The 13,514-nt window shown below is 42.7% G+C and overlaps 1 protein-coding gene, 2 non-coding genes and 1 pseudogene across 5 annotated transcripts in view; 1 reads left to right on the forward strand and 3 right to left on the reverse strand.

Annotated features, from left to right (window-relative positions):
- RCC1 (regulator of chromosome condensation 1) overlaps positions 1 to 7,591 on the reverse strand; it is a 287,208-nt gene extending 279,617 nt beyond the window's left edge. The window contains exons 1-3 of one of the 3 annotated variants that reach the window (XM_049618794.1): positions 7,486 to 7,591; positions 6,429 to 6,462; positions 4,701 to 5,608 (exon numbers count right to left, since the gene is read on the reverse strand). The gene's annotated coding sequence lies outside the window, so the exon portion shown is untranslated. Of the gene's footprint in view, positions 1 to 4,700; positions 5,609 to 6,428; positions 7,447 to 7,485 lie in introns of those variants that run through there. The other 2 variants (XR_007455050.1, XM_049618797.1) reach the window with 2 other exon arrangements.
- On the reverse strand, positions 5,686 to 5,890 carry LOC125913814 (small nucleolar RNA SNORA73 family). The gene has a single exon (XR_007455106.1). It is a non-coding gene; the product is annotated as a small nucleolar RNA SNORA73 family (small nucleolar RNA).
- Positions 6,572 to 6,776, reverse strand: LOC125913813 (small nucleolar RNA SNORA73 family). The gene has a single exon (XR_007455105.1). It is a non-coding gene; the product is annotated as a small nucleolar RNA SNORA73 family (small nucleolar RNA).
- Positions 7,592 to 11,953: 4,362 nt separating the features above from the next.
- LOC125913593 (FAU ubiquitin-like and ribosomal protein S30) lies at positions 11,954 to 12,496 on the forward strand (annotated as a pseudogene).
- Positions 12,497 to 13,514: the final 1,018 nt, after the last annotated feature.

The raw sequence follows: 13,514 nt of genomic DNA on the forward strand, positions 1-13,514 counted from the left end.
AATGTTTATTTATTTCTGAGATAGAGAGAGACAGAGCATGAGTGGGGGAAGGGCAGAGAGAGAGGGAGACACAGAATCAGAAGTAGGCTCCAGGCTCTGAGCTGTCAGCACAGAGCCTGATGTGGGGCTCGAACCCACAAAGCATGAGATCATGACCTGAGCTGAAGTCAAACATTTAACTGACTGAGCCATTTAGGCGCCCCCAAACTTTAAAAAAGATGAGGGCACCTGGGTGGCTCAGCTGGCTCAGCATCCAACTTCAGCTCAGGTCATGATCCCTCAGCTCGTGGGATCGAGTCCCATGTCGTGCTCTGTGCTGACAGCTCAGAGCCTGGAGCCTGCTTCGGATTCTGTGTCTCCCTCCCTCTCTGCCCTTCCCCCGTTCACTCTTCTGTCCCCTCTCTGTCTCTTTCTCCTTCAAAAATAAATATAAACATTAAAAAAAAAACTTTAAAAAAGATAGTTTCCTGTTTAGACAAAAAAAAATGTATTGTGGGTTTTATAACATATATAAAAACATATATAAAAGTGATATACATGACAACAATAACAAAGACTGTGGGGTGACAACATAAAGTTCTTCTACTGTCATAAGTGAATAAATGATATGATATATACTATCATAAGTGAATGAATTGATACAATATCAATTGAATGTAGAATCTGATAATCTGAAGATGTATACTGTAAACTCTAGAGCAACCACAAAAATAATAAAACAAAGTTATAGCCAGTAAGCCAACAAAGAAGGTAAGATGGAATCAGAAAAAGTTACTCATTTTTTAAAAGGGAGAATAAGAGCGGCACCTGGGGGGCTCCGTTGGTTGACTGACTTCTGCTCAGGTCATGAGCCCATGCTTTGTGGGTTATAGCACCGCATCAGGCTTTGTGCTGACAATGCAGTTTCCCTTTCTCTCTGCCCCACCCTCCCCCCCAAAAGAAACAAACAAAAAAGAATCCTTAGTTGATTCTTTTTTTAAAAAAAGGTAGATTAAGAAGAAAAAAGGAACAAAGAATAGATGAGATAAATCGAAAACATATTTAAGATGATAAGACTCAAACCTAAACGTTAATCATATAAAAATATGGTCTAAGCACTACAATTAAAAGGCAGAGATTATCCTAATAAATTAAAAAAGGCAAGACCCAATTATGCACTGCCTACAAGAAATAGTTTGTTTTTTAAATGTTTATTTGTTTTGAGAGAGACTGGGGGAGGGGCAGAGAGAGGGCAAGAGACAGAGAATTCCAAGCAGGCTCCGCACTGTCAGCACAGAGCCCAGTGCAGGGCTGGAACTCTCGAACCATGAGATCCTAACCCAGCCGAAATCAAGAGTCAGACACTTAATCATCTCAGCTACCCAGGCACCCCATGAAATATGTTAAAAATATAAATACACAAATAGTTTAAAGGTAAAAGGATAGAAAAGACATCCTCTGTCACACTAGTCAAAAGAAAGCTGGAGCAGTTATATTAATAACAAAGTAGATTTCAGAGCAAAGAATATTATTGAAATAAAGTAATTTCATAAATGATAAAGGAGTCAGTTATTCAAAATACATAATCCTGAACATATATGCAACTAATAACAGAGCTTCAATATGTGAACCAAAAACTGATAGAACTTATGGAAGAAATAGACAACTCCACAAATATAGGTGAAGATTTTGATAACTCACTCTCAATAATTGATAGAAAAAGTAGAAAACCAGTGAGGATACAGGAGACTTGAACAACTCTTGTAACCAACTTGAACTGATTGATATTTATCGAATGCTTCACCTTTCTTCACATTCCACCTTGCTTTCTTCAAACAAAGTAAAATACATATTCAAGTGCACATGAAACATTTATCAAGATAGACCATGGTCTAGGTCATAGAACAAGTCTTGGTAAATTTAAAAGGATTCAAGTCATATAAAATATATTCTTAGATGACACTGACATTAAAGTAGAAACCAGTAACAGAAAGATCTTTGGAAAACTCCCAAATATTTAAAAATGAATATACTTTTAAATAGCCTATAGATCAAATAAACCAAATGGGAATTTGGTAGTATTTTGAACTCAATTAAAATGAAAACGCAACATACCAGAAGTTGTGGGATATTGTTAAAGCAATATTTGGGGGAAACTAACAGCAATAAATGCCTGTATGAAAAAAAAAAGAAATCTCTCAAATGAGTGACATCAGCTTCTACCTTAAGAAACAAGGAAAAGCAAACTACACCTAATCAAAAGAAAACAATAAAGATAAAAGCAGAAATCAATGGAACAGAAAATAGAAAAACAACAAAATTATCAACTAGTGTTTACTATTGCCAGACATAGTATAGGAACTGAGCTTACAAATATGGTTCCATTCTTGAGGATCCAACTGTTGGGTTAGACGGACATCAGTTTGAAAAATAATCACATCAGAATGCTAATTATCATGATGGAATGCTCAAGGTGCTAATGCTTATGAGAAGGGGAAGTGAAGACAGTGGTTAAGAGTTCAGGTTCTAGGGGTGTCTGGGTGGCTCAGTCAGTTGGGCATAAGACTCTTGATATTCACTCATGTCGTGATCTCGCAGTTGTAGAATTGAGCACTGAGCTGGAAGCCTACTTGGGGCTCTCTTGCTCCCCCACCCCTCCTTCATGTGTGCTCATCCTCTCTCAAAATAAACTTAAGAGCTCAGGTTCTAGAGACAAAGACCTTCAAGTTTCACTCTGTGTGGCCTTGGGCAAATGATATAACCTTGATCTTGATCGTCTTCTTTTTCTATAACATGGATTTAATCAGATTCCCTGCATTACATAGGGCTCTTGTAAGGATGAAAAAATGCCTAGTGCATGGCAAATCCTACTCAAATGTCAGGTACTATCATTAAGATGTGGGTCCCATCCATTAGAGGGAAAGACATACACAAAGATGGAAGAAATGGCGGTAAGGGAGAGGCATGGTTGAGGAAGGACTTTCACTCCCCAAAAAACTACTCATTTCCACTTTATTTTCCAGTGTTGAGTAAAACCAGGCACATGGGTATATTAATTAATTACAACTGAAACTGAGGTTTTAGGGTGTAGTGGTTACATTAGCTTAATACCAAAAAGTGGTTTAAACCAGGTGGAAATAGTATTTTTTGAGGCATGATATAATATAGGTTGAGAATAGGTTCTGCAGTCAGTTGCCTTGCTCAGATGCATGCTCTGACACTTACTGGCTGTATAACGTGGGCAAATTCCACATATCCTCCAACTTCAGTTGTCCTCATCTGCTAAATGGGCACAGAGTACCTTCTTTATAGAGGTATGTGGAGTATTAAATTACATATGCACCTCACTACACTGTCTTGCTTAAAGCTAGTAACATAATAGCTTATCATAGTATGGTTTAGGAGTTAGGTTCGAATCCCGGTTCTGCTCCTTACTACTTAGATGATCTTGAGCAAGTTTCTAATCCCTTAATCTCTCCTGGAAAGATAGGGTTGGTTCTGAGGTAAACCTGGTTGAACAGTAAGTGATGGTAGACTTTATTCATTCAACAAGATTTATTGGATATGATATCCCAGGTTGTTTGCTGGAATACTTAACAAGCTCATTGTACTTTTATGAGACTGTAAGCTTTTTACAACTATTAACTCATTTAAATCTCACTAAAACCCCAAGAGGTAGGTACTTTTATCATCTATGGATGAGAAAATTGAAACAGAGAGGTTAAATTGTTTGCCCAAGGTCGCGTGAACAGCAATTGGTGGTATTAGGATTCAAACCCAGACAGTCTCGGGACTCCCAAGTTTGCTAGGAATGCCTACTTGCAGAAAAAGCCTGCAGGCCGGTAGGTTACAAGAAGTTTGGCAGAAAGGGTGGGGCCTAGAAAACTCGCCAACAGCTTTGCTTCAGCTACACTTTGGACATAAAGAGAAAAAAATGCACGTATTTCCTGCCTAGCAGGTTACCCGGCCCTATGCTAAGAATTTGTACTAAAAACTGTAAATCCCCAGGTTAGCTGTAGGAGAAAAAGAACACTTCATTTTACTGAGCACCTCCTGCACAGACTGCAGATGTGACAATGATACCAAAGAGGAGACTTTTGGCTATACAGGCTCCCTCCCAGCAAGTGTGCAAGAGGGGGATAGTTGCAGAGGCTGCTTCCTACTTGTGGGCTTAAGCAATCAGCCTGTTAGACTAATACCTCAGAATTGTGATGAATACATGCCAAAATGCTTAGAACAGTGCCTGGCAGAGGTAACCATTGCAAGAACACTTGTTCAAGATGACCTTTTAAGTTGGTACTCCTTAAAAATAAACCCATCAAGAGGCATCTGGGTGGCTCAGTGTCTGACGTCAGCTCAGGTTATGATCTGTTTGAGCCCGAGTCAAGGCTGTAACGACAGCTCAGAGCCTGGAGCCTGCTTTGCATTCCCTGTCTCCCTCTGCCCCTCTCCTGCACTCTCAAAAATAAGCATTAAAAAATTTAGTAAGCCCAGCAAGCTCTCCCAGATTCTCCACAATCATAGTTTAACTACCTCCAATTCTATCATCTGGGGCTCAAAGGAGTGAAGCAGTCTGCCTCGACATTCCAATAATTTGGGCTAGGACTCAATCATCTCTAATCTCCTCAATCACCTTGATGGCTTCTAAATGGGCATGAGGCTGTTACAGTCCCCCTCCCCACTGTATGTTCATTTAGTCCCACCCAGGAACTAGACTCTACCTTCTAGATGGTTCCCTGCCAGTTCCCATCCTTCAGGGCCTGGACTAGTTTCCAACGCTGGCAGTCAGTGCCTGTGCTTGACAAGATTTCCATTGTGACTCAGCCTCACATCATAAGCAGGATGACAATTCTCTCAGGCTGAAGTACACTACTTGGAACAATGGCAGTAGAGGCTAACTAGCTAACAGTGGTGGGATTTTGCCGTTTATGTCCAATCATGTATTTGCTAAGGTTAACTTGCCTGTACTACACTGTGGGGAAACAGAAGATTAGGCTTGGTCTATCAGTAACCCAGATCTCCCGTCTAGTGGCCAAGTGTAGGTTGGTCTCTCACCTAATTCCTTAGGTGTCCTAAGCATTACCCACCTTTGAATGCAACCAGGAAGCTCTTCCCTGCACACTAGGGAACTGGTAGGAACCAACACATTTTCTCAAGTAAACAAGTGCCAGCATATACAAGACAAGCTCAGGGCCTGGTCAGTCGTGTTTCCACATAAAAAGGAGCCACACAAATATGCAGTCATCTTTATTATAATCCATAAGTACATCAGAAACACATGGATCAGGGTGCCGGGTGGCTCAGTCAGACTCTTGATTTCTGCTCAGGTCATGATCTCAGTTGAGGCTCCATGCTGATAGGGTAGAGCCTGTTTGGGATTCTCTCCCCCTCTGCCCCTCCCACATACTTGCTCTCTCTTAAAATAAGCTTAAAAACCTACTGTTCTCCCTTGAATTTCTCTTAAGGGCAGTTTTAAAAAGGGGTCAAATGTGCTCAAGCTTCTAAACCTCCAGGCTTAGCTTACAAAAACATTTATCATCCACTTCACCAACTGTCCCTGCCAAGTAAATAATGTACCCCAAAGCATAAAGTGTCGACTGCCAACGTAAGGTGAGGCTCCTCTTCAATCCTAAATGAAAGCAAACAAAAAAGAGGATCAGACTCCTATTGAAGACCTCACTAAAAACTTTCCTTTTAGTTTTCATTAGATGTTTCCTGCATGGTTTGTCTCCTCAGTCATCGTCCACAGGACTCTGAGAAGCTGTAGGAATATGCAGGCGCAGACTCAAGGCCCGGCTTCATCTCCAACGTCGTGGAAAGGGACTGTACGTCACGGGGCAGAGCCCTATGCTCCGCTACGCCACCTGGACAGAGCCCGGGGAGAGTGAACTCCCGGGAGTATCCACGTTGGAATGACCAATTAAACAGCACCACCCTCAAAGTATTTAAGAGATTTCATTTTCCCCCATCCCTTATTACACAAGTGAATTTGAGGTAAGCCTGTTTAAAAACCAGTCATTACTACTACCTTTTCCAAGGTTTATCTTGCTCACTGACCTAGGAATATTCAGGTGCATATGCCCCCCTTCATCTCCATTGTCATGGAAAGGGTCCGTACCAGAGAATAAATCCTTGGCGCCCATGGACAGACTTTGGTTAAGCCACCCAAATGCAATTTTTCCATTAGCAAAGCGGAAGTTTCTACCCCATCACACAACTAAAGATATGAAAATAATTTTTGCTGGCTATAAAAGGCCATCTTCCCAGACATGAGCATATATCTATGAAACTGCTGACATGCCAGCAAAAACGTCAAAGTTACTATCTGGATGTATTAAATGGCAAGAGCACATTCATGAAAAGGAACCCGGCTGGAATGATTAAATGTCGACAGGCAAACACTGGCAAGTCAGAAACAATTCTTACCCCAAATCCTTTGGTTTACTTACCCCAAATCAAATTATCTGGAATCCTGAGCAACTGCTGCAAAACAAGGTAGGTAAGAGCTTAATCCAGTAGAACAGCAGCTGATTAAGAGCAGAATTTTCTTTCATTTCCAATCAATCTAGCTCCAGATAGGGGGTGCTCTAAGAGCTGTTTCCTGCATGGTTTGTCTCCTCAGTCATCGTCCACAGGACTCTGAGAAGCTGTAGGAATATGCAGGCGCAGACTCAAGGCCCGGCTTCATCTCCAACGTCGTGGAAAGGGACTGTACGTCACGGGGCAGAGCCCTATGCTCCCCTACGCCACCTGGACAGAGCCCGGGGAGAGTGACCTCCCGAGAGTATCCACGTTGGTCACTGTAATTTACTTAACTTGCAGACTACTGAGCTAGAAACAAGTTTCAACCAGCTGACGACTTCCCCAATTCCCCAGGTGAAACCTGAATTCCAAACTGGCAACGAAATTCGAGTTATCAGCAGTCTCATACCAGTAATCTAAGTGAACTGTCAACCAGATACCCCAAACCTATCTATAAATCCCAACAGGCGATTAGCACTACTGCCAGAAAAATGCAGAGCCGAGACCACAGTTATGCCTCGTTATCTATAAACCGATCTACAGTCGTGAAACCACCCAACATCACAAATCAACTAGCAGCAGGATTAAGATCCGTCCGTTCCGAAATCAATTCTGGAACTCGGATGGGGGTCAGAAATAAAATGTCTTCCGTTCAACTCCACCGCCTCCTAGGAGGCAAGTTAATAAACCGGCGATGGTCAATAGGGAGAGGGCGGGCCGCGCACTTAGCGTCCCGACGCGGGAGGTAACAGCCCTGGAGGTTTCGGCGCTCGCGCTCCTCCGCTATGGGTAAGACCCGCGCGCGGCTCGCAAGGCCTCCGCGGCCTACATCCGGCCCAGCCCCGCTGCACAAATAAGTGTAGTTAGCACAGACACCGATGAGAAGAATTCTTCTAAATAGTACGATGTCCACAGGAAAAGCTGGTTGGCTGGCCTGAGAGACTAGACGTACAGTTAACGAATCGAGCGGGTAAAAACACTCACCAACTGCAATACAGCGCCGCTTGCTTTCTCGAAAGGACCGAACAACCCCCAAGGCATCCTTATTTATACCTTCTGAAGCGCGCGTAAGTCAAGGTATCTCTATTGCGCCTGCGCCGTACCATGCGCAGTAAGGGAATCGGAAATTCGCTAAGGGTGCTGGGAATACATTGCAACTGAAGCCTCCCCTCGCCCCCCACCTGGCTCGGCGGTTTCTCGCGATAATAGGCCCTTCGCGCTCGGGGACCCTGCTGGGGAATGTAAATTACAGAAACTGAGTTTAGAAGTATGTAGCCCGGTAAGTATGTGCTGAGTAGCAAATTTAATTGTCTGCAATCAACTAACGTAGTCTGGAGAATGTACAGTTAAAGAAACTCGCCAATAAAAACACCCCACTTTGCAGTAATTGTATGCGAAATTGAAAAAGCCGTGTAGAGAAATGAAGAATCTCAAAAGTGATTGAATCTCCCCTGTCGCAACTGAAATAAACATTTGATAAATGCGCAGGTAAATAAGACAAATGCTTCTACAGGAATTGGCTAAAGTTAAAAGCCTCCTATACACAACAATGGATGTATTTAATACTGCTGAACTGTACACCTAAAAATCGTTAAAAAGGTAAATTTTACATTAAGTATATTTTAACACACGCTCACCTAATATAAAGAAGTAGGCAAGTAAAGAATCCTGAAGATACATATTACATATGAAATATTGCAAATGTGATAGAATTTTTTTTTTTTTTTTTTTCAAGAGAGAGTGCAAGAGTGGGGTTGTGTAGCAGAGGGAGAGGGAGACAAAATCCTAAGTAGGTTCCACACAGTAGGAGCCGACCTGGGGCTCCACCCCATGACGCTGGGATCAAGACCTGAACTGAAATCAAGGGTCAGTCTCTGAATCCACGGAGCCACCCAGGCACCCCTGTGATAGAATTTTGAATGTGATATTAAGCAAATATATATTAGGTAAATTAACATGGAGCCATCACAGCCGGGCTACAATGAGTGGAAACATTTATAGTGTTCTTCCTTTAAGATTTTGTTCTGAATGTGCATTACTTACTATCACAGCAATTCTAGGACATTGGTATTATTACCTAGATTTTAAGATGTGAAACATGCCCAGGGAAATGGTTCTCAAAGCAAAGTTGTCACACCCAGGGGTCCCTGAGACTCTTCTGGGGGGGTGGGGGGGGGAGGGGGTCCATGAGGTCAAAACTATCTCATAGTAATACTTAGGCTTTCTTTGCCTTTTTCACTGTGTTGACTCTGTACCATAAAGTGAAATGGATAAAACTGCTGGTCCGTTATTATGTTTTCAGGCCCTGTCACCAAACTGTAGCGGTATTGTATTCTTTATCATCACAAATTTACAGTTTAAAAAAAAGTCAGTTTAGGGGCACCTGGTGGCTCAGTCGGTTGAGCGCCTGACTTCGGCTCAGGTCATGATCTCACGGTTCCTGAGTTCGAGCCTCCATCGGGCTCTGTGCTGACAGCTCAGAGCCTGGAGCCTGCTTCAGATTCTGTGTCTCCCTCTCTCTCTGCCCCTCCCCCGCTCACACTCTGTCTCTCTCTCACACACACAAATAAATAAACATTAAAAAAGTTTTTTTTAAAAGTCAGTTTCTCATTCTTAGAAAATAGAGAGGTGGTTGCCAGGGACTTGGGATATGTGGAAAGGGGGAGGTGTTATTTAACAGGTACAGAATTTCAATTTGGCAAGATGAAAAAGTACTGCAAATCTGTTATACATCAGTGTGCATATAGTGACTACTGAACTGTATACTTAAAAGTGGTTTAAAAAAGGCACACTTTATGTTTTTTTTAAAGTTTACTTATTTATTTTTTTACTAATCTCTATCCCCAACATGGGACTTGAACTCACAACCCCAAGATCAAGAATCGCGAGCTCTACTGCCTGAGCCAGACAGCGCCACCTCTGTCACCCCCGTCACCCCACCCCACCCCCACAAAGGCACATTTTATGTTCTGTGTTTTTCTACCACAATAATCGTATCTATAGCAAATTAAAAATAGCTTCCTCTAAGAATGCTGTTGATGAAGAAATAAAAGTCATTAATTTCATTAATTCTCAACCTTTGACTATGCATCTTTTTAATATTAAAAAAAATTTTTTTAACGTTTTATTTATTTTTGAGACAGGGAGAGACAGAGCATGAACAGGGGAGGGTCAGAGAGAGGGAGACACAGAATCTGAAACAGGCTCCAGGCTCTGAGCTGTCCGCACAGAGCCCGACACGGGGCTCGAACTCACGGACCGCGAAATCATGACCTGAGCCGAAGTCTGCCGCTTAACCGACTGAGCCACCCAGGCGCCCCAAAAATTTTTTTAATGTTTGTTTGTTTTTGAGACAGAGCATGAGTGGGGGGAGGGGTAGTGAGAGAGACACACACACAGAATCCAGAGCAGGCTCCAGGCTCTGAGCTGTCAGCACAGAGCCCAACGTGGGGTTCAAACCCATGAACTGTGAAATCATGACCTGAGCCAAAGTCAGGCATTTAACCAACTGAGCCACCCAAGTGCCCCTCTTTTTAATATTTTGTGTGATAAAGTGAGAAGTACACATAAAGTACTTTTGTGGTCTGCAAAAGTACAGCATTTGTCTCCAGGAAAAGCACTTCTATGATTGTTTTGAAATAGCCACATCTTTTTCCTGAAATACCATTTTACTTGAAAGAATGGCTGACATCTTTACCAACTATATATCTGTGTGGGATTGGATTTTCTTCATTTACTTCAACCAAAACAATATATAGCAACAGATGGAATACACGAGGAGATATGAGAATTGAGCTGTCTTCTATTAAATCAGACATTAAAAAGATTTGTAAAAAAATGTAGAACAGTGCCACTCTTCTCCCTGATTATTTCTGGAAAAGTTTTTTTTCATAAAAATCCATTATTAATGTTAACATGTAATGGGTTATTATTTTGAAATGTATTATATTTCATTATATTATAATTAATTATATGAATTATATATTTAAAATGTTTCCCAGTTTTAATTGTAGTACAGTAAGTATCAATAGAAGTCACACACAGATACAAAAGTTCTTGGGGGTTCTGAATAATTTTTAAAAATTTCCAAAACCAAAATGTTTGAGAACCAGTTTACATTTTTTTTAACGTTTATTCATTTTTTTGAAGACAGAGACAGCAGAGCATGAGTGGGGGAGGGGCAGAGAGAGAGGGAGACAGAATCTGAAGCAGGCTCCAGGCTCTGAGCTATCAGCAAAGAACCCTATGCGGGGTTTGAACCCGTGAACCATGAGATCATGACCTGAGCTGAAGTCGGATGTTTAACAGACCAAGCCACCTAGGTGCCCCAAGAGAACCAGTACTTTAAAAGAAAGAAGACACGTCGGGCTCTGGGCTGATGGCTCAGAGCCTGGAGGCTGCTTCCGATTCTGTGTCTCCCTCTCTCTCTGCCCCTCCCCCATTCATGCTCTGTCTCTCTGTCTCAAAAATAAATAAACGTTGAAAAAAAAATTTTTTTTAAAGAAAGAAGACAAATAATTCTGCACCTGCTCCTTCCCCAGCCATATTACCAGTATTCAGCTCCTTTTTCAATCACTCATTCAACATTTATTTAGTGGATATGATTTATCGGCTAGGCATTGTGCTAGACAATGATGACTGTGATATGAAACTTTTTTTTAAACATCTTATTTTATTTTTTAAAGTATTTATTTTGATAGAGAGCGAGCACACAGGAGAGGGGCAGAGAGAGAGAATCCCAAGCAGGCTCTGCACTTGTCAGCGGGGAGTGTGACATGGGGCTCGATCCCACAATCCTGGGATCGTGACCTGAGCTGAAACCAAGAGTCGGATGCTCCAGTGACTGAGCCACCCAGGTGCCCCAAGATTTTATTTTTAAGTAATCCTTACACCCAAGTGCAGCTCAAACTTAAAACCCCTGAGATCAAGAGTTGCAGGCTCTACCAACTGAGCCAGCCAGGCACTGACTCGACATGAAACACTTCTGTCTGCGGGAGCCCACAGTAGGAGAAATAGACATGCCAGCAAATTATACTATCACTTGATGAATGCTGTATTCTGAGAACACAGAGGACAGAGCAACTGAACAATCTGCTCAAGGCTAAAGGAACTTTCCTAGGAGTTAAAATTTGACCTCAAACTTGAAGGGGTGGAGTAAAGGAGTGGAGTATGGATGATGACAGCATTGCAGGCTGAGGAACTAGCAGGACTACGGTCTCCTGGGAAGGGAAAGAAGTCAGCTTGATGAGGTCCACTGAAGGGAGAAGGTGCCTGCACTTTTCTTGAGACCAGCAAGTAGGCAAAGGCTGAATTATAAAATATGTTGCAGTCCAGGCCAAAGAGTTTAAATTTTATCTTGCAGGCAACTAGAGATCAATAAGTTTTGAAGTAAAGGATTGCTGTGACCAGTTTTGCATTTTAGAAAGGTAACTCTAAGCAGTGACAGAGCACGCAGCAGGTGGTGAGGACATGCGCGCCCTCTTTCTAGACTCCATCTTCGTGGTTGCGGCTGCAGTGGCCGTAGTTCAGTCGCCGACATGCAGCTCTTTGTCCGCCCCCAGGAGCTACACACCCTCAAGGTGACCGGCCAGGAGACAGTCGCCCAGATCAAGGCTCATGTAGCCTCTCTGGAGGGCATCACTCCAGAAGATCAAGTCGTGGCTCCTGGCAGGCACGCCCCTACAGGATGAGGCTACCCTGGGTAAGTGTGGAGCGGAGGCTCTGACCACCCTGGATGTAGCCGCATGCTTGGATGTAAAGTCTGTGGTTTCCTGGCCCATGCTTGGAAAGTAAGAGGGCAGACTCCTAAGGTGGCCAAACAGGAGAAGAAGAAGAAGACAGGTCGAACCAAGCGGTGGATGCAGTACAACTGGCCAACCGGCGTTTTGTCAATGTTGTGCCCACCTTTGGAAAGAAGAAGGGCCCAATGCCGACTCGTAAGTCTGTTGTAATCCTGGCTTTCCCCAATAAAGCCACTTAGTCTAGAAAAAAAAAAAAAAAATAGAAAGGTAACTCTAGTGGCAATATTGGAGGATAGATTAGAGAGATCAGAGGTCATAAAGTCCCATTAAATTCTGTTGGCTTTGAACTTGGATGGTAGACAAGGCAAGAGGAGATACAGGAATCAAGAGACATTTCAGAGGTAGAGAATGCACAGAACTTACTGTTGCACTGGACCTGCAAAGAGGGGAACTTGCAGATAATAACAAAAGTATCAGGCTTAGGAGAGTAAACATGTGGTGGTCGCTAACTCTGATGATTGAGAAAGCAGGCTGTGAAGGTAGACAGTAAGGTCCGTGTTGGGAGTACACAGAAGTTACCTTGGGGACATTTGGGTGTATAGATGTCCAAAGGGCAACTGGATGTAGGGTTGGAGTCCAGCACAAAATCTGAGTTGCAGACAAAGATTTCGAAGTTGTCAGAATAAGAGTGGTGGCTGATGTCACCTTGGGAGAACAGGGAATGAGAAGACATGAAAACCCATTTAAATGGGATGCTGGGAAGGAGCCAGCAGGGCAGAGAAAGCATGGTCAGAGAACTGAGAGACAGCAGTGTCTGAGAAGCCAAGGAAGAAGTTTGGAGGACTTAGGACATGGCCAAAGCATCACATGCTGCAGACTAGTCAAATACATTAAGAGCTGAAAACAGAGTTTGGATGTGGCAGTTAACTGAGAAGTTGCTGGTGGCCTCAGGCAAAGCCATTTTAGTTTGGATTTAGTTTAGATTTTAATGAGTTGAGTGACTATGGCTGTAGAAATGGAAAACCAGGTATACGGACCAGAGGTTACAAGCCAATGTCAAGAAGCCTATTCAGTTTACATCTACATCACTTCTTTTTTTCTGCACCTGTCACTCATTTAGCTCAACTGCTTGGACTGTACAGGGAATGCGAGCTGCTTAACATTAGAATCGATTATGTGGAGGGAGTGTAGGAAAAGCTGGAGGTAGGGCAATAGGTTTAAGAGAAAAGAGATAAGGGAAGATTGTTTTTTCCAGGGGTGGTGGATAGGAAG

Source organism: Panthera uncia (genome assembly GCF_023721935.1).
Source record: "Panthera uncia isolate 11264 chromosome C1 unlocalized genomic scaffold, Puncia_PCG_1.0 HiC_scaffold_4, whole genome shotgun sequence".
NCBI lineage: Eukaryota > Metazoa > Chordata > Mammalia > Carnivora > Felidae > Panthera > Panthera uncia.